Source organism: Zalophus californianus, chromosome 6 (genome assembly GCF_009762305.2).
Source record: "Zalophus californianus isolate mZalCal1 chromosome 6, mZalCal1.pri.v2, whole genome shotgun sequence".
In the NCBI taxonomy this organism is placed as follows: Eukaryota; Metazoa; Chordata; class Mammalia; order Carnivora; family Otariidae; genus Zalophus; species Zalophus californianus.
In genome coordinates this window covers 140,149,562-140,163,784 of record NC_045600.1, presented here as the reverse complement: position 1 = coordinate 140,163,784, position 14,223 = coordinate 140,149,562, and the positions used below count along the sequence as shown (strand labels likewise).

Genomic DNA, 14,223 nt, shown 5'->3' with positions numbered 1-14,223 from the left:
GCTGGGGTCCCATCCCAGCCTCCCCCTCTCCTTGTCCTTAAGAACCACAGCATGACGCCTTGGACATGAACAAATCAAGACCCCCGGTGCATTGGCTCATATCACTCTAAGGTGCTACAACTGCGGATCAACACTGTGTGGTCCATATCACCTGAAAACACTGGACACAAACCCACAGCAGACCATGCTGCAAGTAGGCCAGCTGGGCCGCATGAATGGCCTGGGGTCCCAGCGAGAGACCAGCCGGCACTGCTTAAGGAACCCGGACAAGTAGAAACCTTCTTGAACAGAATCCTCTTCTTCAGCACCCCGCCCCCCGCCCCCGCCCCCGCCCCCGCCCCACAACGCCATGATTCCATCTCCACCAGCTCAACCTTTTGATTGATCTAAATCTGTTCTGTTTACAAGGTTGCTCTTTATCCTGGGACATTGACCTTCCCACATTTTTGGTGTTAAAATATCTTTTCTCGACAGATGACAACAACAGGGGCGGCTGGCTAGCTCAGTCAGTGGAGCGTGTGACTCTGGATCTCGAGGTCGTGAGTTCAAGCTCCACATTGGGCCCAGGACTTACTTAAAAATAAACAAACAAGGGGCGCCTGGGTGGCTCAGTCAGCTAAGCATCTGACTTGATTTCAGCTCAGGCCATGATCTCTGGGTTGTGAGATCCAGCCCTGCGTCGGGCTCCGTGCTCAGCACAGAGTCTGCTTGTCCCTCCTCTCTTGCTCCTCTCTCTCTAAAATAAATAAGATCTTATAAAAACAAACAAACAGATAAATAAAAAGATGGCAACACAGGAGATGACAGGGCTTTTTTATTTCCTTCTCTGAAAAGATGAAAATTTGGCGATCCTATGTTGGACTTCCTGCCTTGTTTTTTATGCTCTGACATGACTAAGGGAACGGTACATGAATAGATGTTTGGACTGATTGTGCACAAATGGGGCGATTTTCAAAGCTTCTCTCTTTTACCCCCGGGAGACTGGAAAAGGCATAACTGATAAGGCCACCTCCCTCTCCTATCACATAGCACAGTATCTACGGTGCAACTGGTTGATAATGTGGACGCCCAGTACTGAGCAAAGATCAGAAAGCAATGACTCCTGATTAGACTGGTGGACTAAGACCTTAGTGGTTCAGTTCAATTTCAAGGTGACTCTAAATTAGACTCGGGGGTAAATGAAAGCATGATGAAGATTAAGGCACATTTGAAGAAAAGAGGGCAACAGAACACCAGGCAAGATCTGGGAGCCACAGAAGACCACAGGCCGTGTTTAATTCTGTGCAGTTATAAAACACATAAGTGCAGTCATAGAAAATCCAAGTATGAAGAACCCCAAAACTCTCTTCTTCAAGTCACCGTCAGAGAAAGTTTGGCCAGGCCATATCAGGTTCACACCTTGGAAATGATAAAGTGGTTTAGAGAATTTGGGAAACACTCCTAAGAACAACCAAAATTACATTCCCAAATGCTCGTTTAGGAAAGATACTTCACAGAGGTGCAGGCGGGAGAGCTGGTCTTTCCTGGAGAAAAGAGGTGGGGCACTGAACAAAGCTACCCAAACAGGAAGGCCAGTGGTGAGGTGTGGGGTTCCTTCTGGATGCTCCGGGGTGAGGACCACCAGAGCCAGTGCCGTGGTACAGGAGCCAGGGTTGGATGTGACAGGGGTGCTGAAATGTGTATCAGGAAGGCCAGAAGCCTTCTGGAGACCAGAGAAAACACAGCAAGCTTTCCCTGGAAATTCCAGCACATTCTGCGCAGAGGGCAAGGTGAAGGGCACAAGGTCCACTGCTCCTCATTCTCCAACGCTCCCATTCTCCCTCCCTAGGATGACCTTTAAGAGAAGCGCTCCACCTCACCTGGCCTCTTCTCAGGCTTAGAGCGATGGGATGTAGAGAAGAAACATAGTTGCCCATAAATATCCACAAAATGCCTTAGAATCTCCACGGGAGGCTGCTGCCTAAGTAAGACTGGTTCTTACCATCCTTAGAAACGGAAAGGAGACATCTAAAATAGACCACCTTCATAAAAAATGACACTGGAGCTCTCTTTCCATACTGCCAAGAAATATTAAGTGAAAAAAAAGCAAGGTTCCAAATAGCATGGATAGTATGCTACCATGTGTGTGAAAGGGAAGGGGATAATTGTGATGAATTTGCTAATGGCTGTATACAATGTCCTGGCTGTGCATGGAACACCCCTGGAGGAGAAGAAATCAGTATCGCTGATCGTCTCTTAAGGAAACAGAAGTAGGTAGCAGGAGTCAGGGGTGGATGGAGATGTGTTTACCGTCTCGCCTTTTGTGCCTTTCGAACGTTTTCGTTCATTGTATAAATGCATTACCCATTTTTAAAAATTTAAGTAAAAATATTAAAAATGTGTTCAATGTAAAGGAAAAACAAAACAGTCCTTATGCAGCAAACGGAACGCACAGCTGTTTTCCTAGTGCAAACCAGATGCTCTGTTTGTTGAACTTAATGAACCTCTACTTAAAGGCAACAAAAGAAAATCAGAAACAGGGCAAACCCAAGGTATCGATGTTCCAGTTCTCTAGTAGGCTCTTCACCTGTCTGCTACTTCACTGTTACAAAAGATGGGAGCGCCTGGGTGGCTCAGATGGTTAAACGCCTGCCTTCAGCTCAGGTCATGATCCCAGAGTCCTGGGATTGGGTCCCGCATTGGGCTCCCTGCTCCTTGGGAGCCTGCTTCTCCCTTTGCCTCTCTCTCTCTCTCTCTCTCTGTCTGTCTCTCATGAATAAATAAATAAAATCTTAAAAAAAAAAACGATGGGAAGAGGAGGCCTTGCAAATGGGGTCCAGCGCCCAAGCTTCATGGATAACGACAGGCCTGATCACCTGTCCACACCAGCCATTTTATAAAAAGAAAATGTTTAATCCCAAAAACATGATGCCTTAGAACCAAGACAACAAAAATAAATATGCAGATATGAAAAATGATCCTTCGGGGAGATGATGTCAGCATGCACACAGTGTCGACACAAAAATAGCAGCACAAGGGTTAAAAATGTCCATGCATGGACAAAGAGATTGGAACACGGAAAGCTGCTACATAAAATTCTCAAGCCAGACCACATCCAGAGGCAGCCTGAACCCCTAGGGCTCTGTTCCTGGGGACAGTTTAGTCCAAAATGGAACAGGAAGGCTTCAACACCCCATGCTCGAGTCATCCACACTCTCGAATTGGTCAAGGAGTACTCAAAACCCACACTGCAATAAACACCAGAATACTGCTAGCAGAAGATCATAGCAGAAATTCTGCCACACGAAATTCTATTACTTTGGAAGTCTCCCTGCTAGGGTTTTTCAAAGAATCGGGATTTAGGCAAAAAATAAGACAGATTCCACCCCTGTCTCCCATAGGACCAAAGAAGACTATCTTGTGTTCTGGGCAGAGGGGAACCACTAGACTCTTTGTGGGCTCTGTTGGAGATGACCAGGAGAAAGGTTTAAGTGGAAGAATTAAGGAATACCAGCAAACGAGAAGCCTTTCGCCAAGATGTTATGGAGAAGAAAGCGAGGTAGAGAGAAAGGGGCCCATATTAACACACAAAGAAACTAAAACAATTATTCTAAGATGGCCGAGCTCTATAGAATGTCCGGAAACAAAACCCCAAAACTCAGAATCAACTCTTAAAAAGATTCCAATCAATGAATCTGATAATCTTTGGTACATCCTAGAAAACTCATAAAAACAGAGACGGGAAAACCAAAGGTGACCGGATTCCTGCCGGCAAATAAAGGTGACAGGTATCTTCCAATTCAAAGGGAACTGGCTGGCAAACCAAGAGAAAGTTTATCAAAACCATGAAGACAATAAAGGAAATGACGCTGAACGGAAAAAAGAGAAGAAAGGGAACTTTTCTAACTACAGGGAGAGGAAAAACTGTTCCATTGTACTTGCCATCCCGTTTATTTCAAGCTCGAGAAGAGAACAGAAAAACCGGTGAAGCTACATTACCAGCAGAAATCAGTCACACACTTGTGTTCCTGCCAGGCAACGCAGCGCTGCTGGTGCTCCCCCTGCTTGAATGACTAAGTAACTTGCTTAAATGCATTTGACACACGATCCTTGAACTTCCAAAAAGCACTTAATACAGTGGCTCATGAAATCTTAATCTAAAAATGTTCATCCATTTATAATCAAGCTGCATCACACTGACAAATGGGCAGGAGGGCCAAACAGAGGGAACTGATATTCGGAAGGATGCTGTGAAGAATTGTATTATCAGGGACTCTGTTTATCACTTTGAAGGATTTCTTTCCATCTTTTTAAAGAGAATAAGAGAGATTTGTCACCTAAAAGCAGTGTAATTAGAAGGAGCGGACTAACAGAGAAAATGAATGATACGACTTTTTTAAAATGCAGGGTGACTTAGAAAACCCCACAGACATTTATGCGACAATGAAATCTGGAATATGGTTAATGAATTGGGGGCAGGAGACAGGAAAAAAAAAATTAGTTCCTGATAGAAAATACTGCGTGGTAGATATGGGGAAAAAAAAAAGGCATAAAAAGGCAACAGAACATCGTATTTCGCAAATCGATAGTGGTTACTATGTGCCAGGCACTGTTCTAAATGCTTCAGATATAGTAACTCATGTAATCCTCAAAACAACCTTCCAATCTAAGTACCGTCATTATTCCTGTTTGATAGATGAGCAAACAGATGCATGGAGAGGTTAGCTAACTTGCCAAAGGTTACAGCTTGTAAGAAGTAAGGCTAGGATTCCAATCCGGGCACTCACACCAAAATCTGTGCTCCTAAACTGTCTGGACCCCTCTAGAATTTATAGACCGAGAGTGCAAGTAAAACACAAGTCATGCACTGGCTAACTCCAGGGTCAACAGACCATCCTTTAGTCATGGCTCTGCAATGACCAGTCAGCCCTGTGACCTCTGTGGGCTTTAGTTTCCTCACCTGTGCATTGAAAAGACAGATTAGGTGAGCTCTAACTAAGGGATCGTCAGCTCTAAAACGCCCCCAAGTCCACGTGCTGACCATCCACAGTCTATGACCTGGTCTGCTTTCTAACTGGTTATTCAAAGATTAATTCATCCTGAAACAAGCCGCAAGTTATGTTCAGGTTCTTTCTCTGCCTCCTGACCTTCAGAAGATTACTATGTCCTCTCCATTCAGGCAAATGACAGGGAGTAATGAAAGGGGTACTGTATGATTTCTCCTTTGGACTCGACTTAACGCGGTTGTAACGAAACGGCCCTGGAAAAGTTCTGGGCGCAGAGCACATTAACTGTGCCAAACCTACAGTCTCCAAGGCCCCCTCTCTTGAGCCTGTTCTTGGAACCTGCCCTTGGATGTGGTTACTGGAATGCAGGTGAAACTGACCCACTGGAGGAGGGGGGGAACCAAAAGAGAGGAAGTGGGGGGAGATCAAGAAATGCAGTCCAGGCTTGTTCTAATTACAGAGTTTCATGATGGCTAAATAAACCTTATCTTCTTGGTATACTCCATTCTCTTTGCTGACACCCACTCTTCAGAGTTGAGACCACAAAATTTTGAGACCACAAAATCCATTATGGTGAATTCAACACCCAGTTCCCAACTAACAGACGCCCAGAAATATCCTTCTCAAGCTAGGCATTAAAGGTCACCCAGAGTGCATCTGAGTGGAGAAGGGCCTTACAGGTGGGTCATGCAGCCCTCCTTTTGAGAGTCTTTTCTAAGCATCCCTGACAGGTGGCTGTCATCTGGCCTCTGCCTGGACACTTCCAAGGTCGAGGCACCGGCTGCCTCGCTGGGCAGGCAGCGGCTTGCACTGCTGGACAGCTCTCTGTGGGTAAAGCCCACGAAGCGCCTAGAACAGTCTTTGGCGGGGGGCCAAGCTGAATAAGTGCGCCTCCGACTGGGTCAAAAGCTGCCTCCTTTACAACTTGAACCTATGGGTCCTTGGTGCTCCCCTGGAGCCCTGAAACGCGTAGGCCCCCCGGATACCTGGAGCTGTAATCAGGCCCCTCGGCCCTCTCCTTCCAGGTGCGGATCCCAGACCTCTATCACCAGGCCTGGGTCGGCAGACCCCCTCCCCAGACCCCAGAGGTCCCAAGAGTGAGCACCGATGGAGGGATGGCCGGCAGGGAGGCCGCAGTCAGGGATGTCCCCATCCTCGGTACCCGAGGTAGGAGGGGACAAAGGGCTTTCAGAAAGGCGTACCCCACCCGCTGCGGTCCAGGCTGCCTCCCTCCCCGCCACTGGGCGAGCCGGCCCTGGGGACCCCTGCGGCGCCAGGTGACAGGCCCGGGAGGATCAGAGGCGCAGGCAGGCGGCGCGATGGGCCGAGCCACCACGGGGACCTCGGGGCTCAGGGGTTTGGCCCGACGGATACCGGGCGCGATCCCGGCTTAGCGGAGTTCGCTCGGCCGTGGCTTTACCTGCGCGTGGTTGACTACCGCGGCCCGGCTTTGCCCCCAGCCCGGTTCCTGCAGCTCCGCGGCTGCCGGCGGCGCTCATGGAAATGCAGCCGGAACCCCTGGCCAGTGCAGCTCCCGCCGCTACCGGCCCCGCCCAAGCAACTGCCGCCACGCCCCTGACGACCGTTTCTGCCACGCCCCTGACACGGAACCCGCCCGCTCATTGGGCGGCCCAGCCGTTGCTCTACGAGCCCCGCGAGCTCGTTGCACCCGGCTGGTTGCTCATTGGTCAGTGGAGCTGCTCCTCAGAGTGGAGGCGGAACCGTCGGCGAAGAAGCCCTCCACAATTGGTTAGCTTTGACGTCTTTAGCCCGTGGGCTGAGACGCTATTGGATAAGGCCGGCCCGGAGGGGGCGGGGAAAAGGGAGGGGGGCTAAAGGTTGGGTCGTGTTTGATGTTGATGGGGGCGGGGTGCGGAGAGGGAGGCAATTGTGACTGCGAGCTTGTTTTGGGGGCTGGGTAAGGTCAGGTGTCTTGTGAAGTTGAGAGAAGGGAGGCCGATTAGGTAGCTCAGCTGCGGAGGCTGCCGGCTCCAGGGCGACCCACTAACACCCGTAGCCCAGAATACAGCGCACAACACCGGTCGTGACCGGGAGAGAGGAGGGGGGGATAGTGAGTCACCGAGCCGCCTGGAGAGGAAAGGATGTGGAGACAGCAGCCTCTGTATCCTTCCAGCTGGGTTAGGGTGATGGGGACATGCCGGGCAGTGTGGACCACCTGTCACTGTCCCACTGCCCTTCCAGCTCTCAAGATGACCCTAGCCCCGTGGGAGGCAGCTGGAGGAAAGGAGCCTTTAGAGTCAGACCTGTTGACTCAAGACTGGTTGCGTGGTCTGAGGAAGTCACTTAAGCTTTCTGCATGCACCCTGATTTCTTTGGCAACTGGGAAGAATAGTAGTTGACAAGGAGATTTAAATAAACCTGGTAAGCACTCAGCAGGCATGTAATCAAGACCGGTTCCCCACCCATTCACCTCCATGAGTCCGTGGAACTTGGCCCAGTTCTAAAATTCTATTCTATGAGCCTGAAACTGCTTTTGCAGTGGCATGTGCTTTACCAAGAATAGAACACTTGATGGCTTGAAATGCAACCCCTTTTAAGGGTGGACGAGGCCACCCTGCCAGAGCACCGTAGGGCTGGAAGAGAGAGAGCAGGGGATGAGGTGGGAGAGGAGCCTTTAAGTGAGAGAAGGGAAGTGGTATTTGTAGCAATGTTACATTTTTTCCAGAACATGTCAGGACTATGACAAGGAAAAATGGAACTTTCCTCCTCCTCTTCAGCCTTCCAAGTGTCCAGTGGCTCAAGTTTCATGGAGGATGACCAAATAGCCCATAGAAGGGTGATCAGCACTGAGGCAGAAACCACTGCATAAAATCTTTCAGGGACTCCTGAAGTCCAGTCCCCATTCTGAAGGCATGGAAGTCCTAGAGTGTGCACAGAGCTAGCCTCTTTGGCCTGAATTTAGCCTCAGACCCTTTGGGTCTGCCTTTGAGAGAACCCACACCCACGGTGTTCCAGGGTGAAGGAGAAGAAAGAATCCTTTGCCAATGCTGTATTTTTCAGTCAGTTGCCACCTTACCTAAAAAAAAAAAAAAAAAAAGTCACACGTCAGTACTAATTTATTCCTCTATATTGTCTTCCAGCTTGGAAAAGAAAAACCCAGGCTTCAGTAGGACCCCCAGGGTTCTGGCTCTTGCATTAACACAGCTTGGGCTACCAGAAAAGAGCTTTAGACCTGTTGCCAGTTGCGTGTGTGTACAGTACTTGGGCGATGCACAGGCGGGTGGGGGGCACCTGGGCGGCTCAGTCAGTTAAGCTTCGGATTCCTGATTTCGGCTCAGGTCATGATCTCAGGGTCATGAGGTCTGGCTCTGGGCTGGGCATGGAGCCTGCTTAAAATTCTCTCTTGGTCTCCCTATGCGCCCCCGTCTAAAAAACAAAAATGCACAGAATGAGCCCACTTAAGAACCTTTCTCTAAGGTGATAGTTTTTTAAGTCCCTCAGAAGTGGAGATCACAGAATTCAGGGTTTGTTTTCATATACACTTTATTTTTTAAATAGTTTTAGATTCGGGGCGCCTGGCTGGCTCAGTTGGAAGAGCATGCAATTCTTGATCTTGGGGTTGTGTGTTCGAGCCCCACATTGGGTATAGAGATTAAGTAAATAAAATTAAATAAATAAACAAATAAATAAATAGTTTCAGATTCACAGCAAAAATTGGGTAGAAAGTACAGAAAGTTCCCATTTATCCATCCACCCAACACAGGCAGGATTATTTTTTTTTAAGGTTTTATTTATGTCAGAGAGAGCGAGCACGTGAGTGGGAAGAAGGACAGAAGGAAAATGACAGAATCTCTAACAGACTCTGAGCTGAACACAGAGCCCAAGGTGGGGCTCGATCTCACAACCCTGAGATCATGACCTGAGCTGAAATCAAGAGTCAGATGCTCAACCGACTGAACCACCCAGGTGCCCAGGATTATTATTTTTTAAAGATTTATTTACTTATTTGAGAGTGTGTGAGCATGCACGTACAAGTGGGGGGAGAGGGAGGGAGAGAGAGAATCTCAAGCAGACTCCCCGTTGAGTGTGGAGCAGATATGGGGCTCAATCCCACAACCCCAAGATCATGACCTGAGCCAAAACCGAGAGTCAGACGCTCAACCAACTGAGCCACCCAGATGCCCCACAGGCAGGATTTTCTTACTAGCAATATCTACCAGCTGGTGAAACTTTTCCTTTAGAATATCCTTACTAAAAGAGGGTTCCCAGGACTGAGTTAAGGTTTTTGAGACTAGACCTCATCACCATAATCAGTGAGAGGGAAGTCGAAAGGATGTGGCTGAAAAAACAGTGCTAACCTGGACGCTCATGAAATTTTTCAGAGGGCCTGAGAGCACCCGCTCTCAGGAGTCAAAGATTGCTACATTCTTGTCACACCCAGTGCTGCCTATGTAAAGTCTAGGAAGGGAGGTCAGAGTTCTCCCTGGCCAGACTTCCTGGCTAGCTACTCATTGATAATGGAGATGAAATTTGTTTGGAAGTTCTAAGTCCCAGTATGCAATAATTGCATGAGGACAAACTATGATGAAATTCAAGGGTTTGGCTTGTTTTGTTATTGGAAAAAGCTTCCCACTGGCTATTTAAAACAGTGATGAATAGCAAGTTTATGTTTTAGGCTGCTTCTTTAAACCTACATGTGAAGTTGTCTATAAAAAATGCATAGGGTGATTTTATGCCCAGGAGAGTCTTGGGTTATCCCTCTTGCCCTGGAAAATTTTTAATAGTGCCCCCCTTTCATCTCAAATGGTCTCAGTTTAGATGATAAATGATACGGTAGTACTTACATACATAGGACCTAGCACTGAAAATGCTCATAAAACGCACTCACACACACACACAGGTGAAAAGCTGTTCCAGCCTTATAATCAGATACAGAGTATCAGACAGGTGTTTGGCTAAAGATGACTTCTTCGTCACCATGCATTCCTCTTCTTGACGTCATCCTTAATTACAGTAATAAAAATTGAGTTCCTCATGCTATCAACTCAAAAGGAGTCAATAAAACTTGCGCATTAAATAAGTGCATCACACACTCTTTCCTGCATAATTTCATGTTACTGAGCTATTTTAAAACTGTTTACATCCTACCAGAGATCCCTATTTTATTTTTCCATATATGGAATTAATTAACAAGAGAGTAAATATTTTTACTGCAAAGGACATAGAATATGAATGAGATAGACAAAACAGTAAGCCAAAGTCCTATCTCAATATAGGACAAATACTTGAAGAGATACCAAAAAGACTGAGCGGTAAGCAATAGAGCATAATCAACATTGTGAACAATTATGCAGAGGAGGGAACAACTTCTTCTGATTTAGATTCTTAGAGATTTGAACTGGACCTTGAAATTGGGGTGGGGATGAGATGGCATTCCCAGCAGGTGAGGACAACAGAAACAGAGGCCTCTAAGTGGAAAAATACAAGTTGTTTTGTCTGGAGAAGAGTCCAAGTGGAGAATCAGCAGGAGAGAAGATGAAAAAGTAGATAGGGCTCGTGATAGATGGCAGTTAATGCCTCCATCTGAGTTCATGGCTTCATCTCAGCTGCCTGAGTATTTGGACTTCCTAGCACGGTCTATAGCATGCTCCAGGCATCTGCATCTCACCTTCATAATTTTGAACTTATCTCTTTATTACCTGGTTATTATTAATAGTTTCATTAAACTCACCCACTTTTTAAATTAAATACCTTCGGGCGCCTGGGTGGCTCAGTTGGTTAAGCGACTGCCTTCGGCTCAGGTCATGATCCTGGAGTCCCGGGATCGAGTCCCACATCCGGGCAGGGAGTCTGCTTCTCCCTCTGACCCTCTTCCCTCTCATGCTCTCTATCTCTCATTCTCTCTCAAATAAATAAATAAAATCTTTAAAAAAATAAATTAAATACCTTCTTCCGCCTCATACTAAATCAGTGGTTCTCAACTGGGGGCAAGTTCACCCCAACCCGGGACATTGACAATATCTGGAGTTGTTTTTTGGTTGTCACAACTGAAGAGAGTGCTGTTAGCATTTAGTGGGTAGAGGCCAGGGGTGTTGCTGGACAGGACAGCCCCCACAATGAAGAATCATCTGGCCCCAAATGCCAGTAGCGCTGAGGTGAGAAACCCTGCACACCTGAGCAATAATGTCTGTGATATTACAGGCTTGATGTGCTGGTTATATTTGGTTCTACTTTACATGGAAATAATGTCACAACTATTAAACTTTAAAATGTTCTTCCCTGTGCTACTTGATTCAAACAGATATTTGTACACCCACATTCACTGCAGCACTATCCACAATAGCCAAAATGTGCAAACAACCCAACTGTCCTTTGACGGATGAATGGATAAACAAAATGTAACATATGCATACTATGGAATATTGTCCAACCTTCAAAAGGAAGAAAATTCTGACCCATGCTCTACCATGAGTGAACCTTGAAGACATTACGCTAAGTGAAATAAGCCAGTCACAAAAGGACAAATGTTGCATGATTCCACTTATAGGAGGAACGTAGGGGAGTCACATTCATGGGGACAGAAAATAGAATAGTGGCTACCAGGGACTGGACGGGGGGTAATGGGTCGTTATGTAAAGGGTACAGAGTTTCTGTTTTGCAGGATGAAAAAGTTCTGGCGTTGGAGAGTGCTGATGGCTACACAATGATATGAATGTGCTTAGTATCACTGATTGTACATTTAAAAGTGGGTGAGAGGGTCAACTTTATATTTTGTATATTCTACCACAATAAGAAACGTTAAGCTTTTTCTCAAGACCACCTGTGATATATCTCAACCTGCTTTGAAAAACATGAGGCCTAGCTCACAGTAGATGGTAACATTTGTTGAATGAAATGGAAAGGAGTTAGATTTATCTTCTTCTAAGCCATAAGAAGGAGTTGAAGAACCTGTGCTTTAGAAGTGGAAATATCCGAATTTAAATTCAGCCTGTGGCATTTATTGGTTGTGTTCTCTCAAGGAAGTGAACTAAGACTTTATGAGTCTCGATTTCTTCATTTATAGTATAAAGAAAATAATGCCCATCTCATAATGTTGGAACATGACGTAATGTGCATGAAATGCTTAATTACAGTATCCAGTATATTGTTTGTACTCTATGAGTGATGACTATTGCTATTATCATTATTATTTTTTAACAGTTTTATTGGGATATAGTTCACATATTATTTACCTATTTAAAGTATACAATTTACCTATTTAAAGTATACAATTCAACAGGTTTTCATATATTTACAGAGTGTGCAACTATCACCACAATCGATTTTAGAACATTTTTATCACCCCAAAAAGAGTCCCCTTGTCCACTAGAAGTCACTCCCCATTTCCCCCAAACACAACCCCTCCAGCTCTAGACAACTCAGTCATCTACTTTCTGTCTTGATGGGCTTGCCTATTCTGGACATGTCATGTAGATGGACTCATACAGTATGTGGTCTTTTTATGACTGGCTCCTTTCCCTTAAAATAATGTTTTCAAGGTTCATCCAGATTGTAACATGTATCCATATTTTATTCCTTTCTTTTTAATTGAGTTGTAAGTGTTCTCTATATCTTCTAGGTACAAGTCCTTTATCAGATACATGATTTGCAGATACTTGCTCCCATTCTGTGTGGTGTCTTTTCATATTCTTAATGGTATCCTTGGAAACACTGAAGTTTTTAATTTTGATGAAGTTCAGTTTACCTATTTCTCTTTGTGCTTCTGTTGTCATATTGAAGAAAGCTTGTCCTAATCCAAGATCCATGAGGATTTACTCCTATATTTTCTTCTAAGGGTTTTCTAGTTTTAGCTCTTACGTTTAGGTCTATGACCTATTTTGACTTAATTTTTGTGTCATGTGAGAAAGACACCCAACTTCATTCTTGTGCATGCGAGTGTCCAGTTGTCCAGCACCATTTACTGAAAAACACTTCTTTTCCTATTGAATGTCACACTTGTCAAAAATCAGTTGGCCAGAGATGTATGGGTTTGCTTCTGGGCTCTCAGTTCTAGTTCTCTGATCTATATGTCTCTCGTTAGGTCAGTATTACACTGTCATGATTGCTGTAGCTTTTGTGGTAAGATTTTAAAAATTGGTAAGTGTGAGTCCTCCAATTTTGTTCTCTTTTTTTTCAAGGTTGTGTTGCCCCTTTGGGTCCTCTAAAGAATTTTTCATTTCAGTTATTGAACTTTCTGACTCCAGAATTTCCATTGGTTCTTTTATAAATTCTCTACTGAGATTCTCTCCTTAATGAGACACTGTCATTAGAGCTTTCTTTACTTCTTTGAACATGGTTTCCTCTATTTCTTTGACCATATTTATAACAATTGCTTTGAAGTCTTCGTCTGCTAAGTCTGACATCCGAACCCTCACAAAGGCAGTTTCTGATACCTGATTTTTTTCTTGTATATAGGTCATACATTCCTGTGTCCTGGCATGTATCATAGCATTCTTTGAAAACTGGATATTTTAAGTAACTTTGGATAAAGATTCCTCCCTACTCTGGGGCTTGTTGTTGTTGTTTGTTTGCTTACTTGTTCAGTGACTTGGCTTGACTAGTGAAATCAGTTCCCTCATAAGGTGCACTCTGATGTCACTCCTCAGAAGGCACAGCCTTGGATATGTGCCCAGTCTCTGGGATGACAGTGGTCTTAACAAGACTTTGTCTCTTGGGGTGCCTGGGTGGCTCAGCCGGTTAAGTGTCCAACTTTGGCTTGGGTCATGATCTCAGGGTCCTGGGATCAATCCCCATGTCAGGTGCCCAGCTCAGTGGGGAGCCTGCTTCTCCTTCTTTTGCCCCGCCCCCTGCTTGTGCTCTTTCTCTCTCAAACAAATAAATAAAATCTAAAAAAAAACAAAACCCAACAAGACTTTGTCTCTTTACCTGATTTCTCTGTTAAGCCATCTGCCTCCTGTGGTATCACATCCAGCTGTTAGCTTCCCCAGATGCTGGCTGGTTGCTCTACTGGGTTTAAAATTGTCCTGGGGCATAAACTCCTTCACAATCTTGTCCAGCTAAATCTGAGCCCCTTTCCGGGGGTAGTCTTCGAGGCTAATTCCAGCCAAGAGGGCTCTCCATAACTGTCTCTTTCCCTGGTTCTCTCTAGTATACATCTAGCTAGTCGACAGTTTAACCTCTTGCTCAAACGGAGCTCCCAGACTCCTCTTAGCTGTTTAGCAACAACATTTCCATTGTTTTTGAGACTACCCCATGCTTGAAGTTCCCCACACTGTAT

General features: G+C 45.6%; 1 protein-coding gene across 2 annotated transcripts in view; it reads right to left on the bottom strand.

The window, feature by feature from the left end:
* Positions 1–6,558, bottom strand: part of ABHD2 (abhydrolase domain containing 2, acylglycerol lipase) — a 95,751-nt gene extending 89,193 nt beyond the window's left edge. Inside the window, exon 1 of one of the 2 annotated variants that reach the window (XM_027570095.2) lies at positions 6,406–6,558. The gene's annotated coding sequence lies outside the window, so the exon portion shown is untranslated. The remainder of the gene's footprint in view (positions 1–6,405) is intronic. The other variant, XM_027570096.2, reaches the window with a different exon arrangement.
* Positions 6,559–14,223: the final 7,665 nt, after the last annotated feature.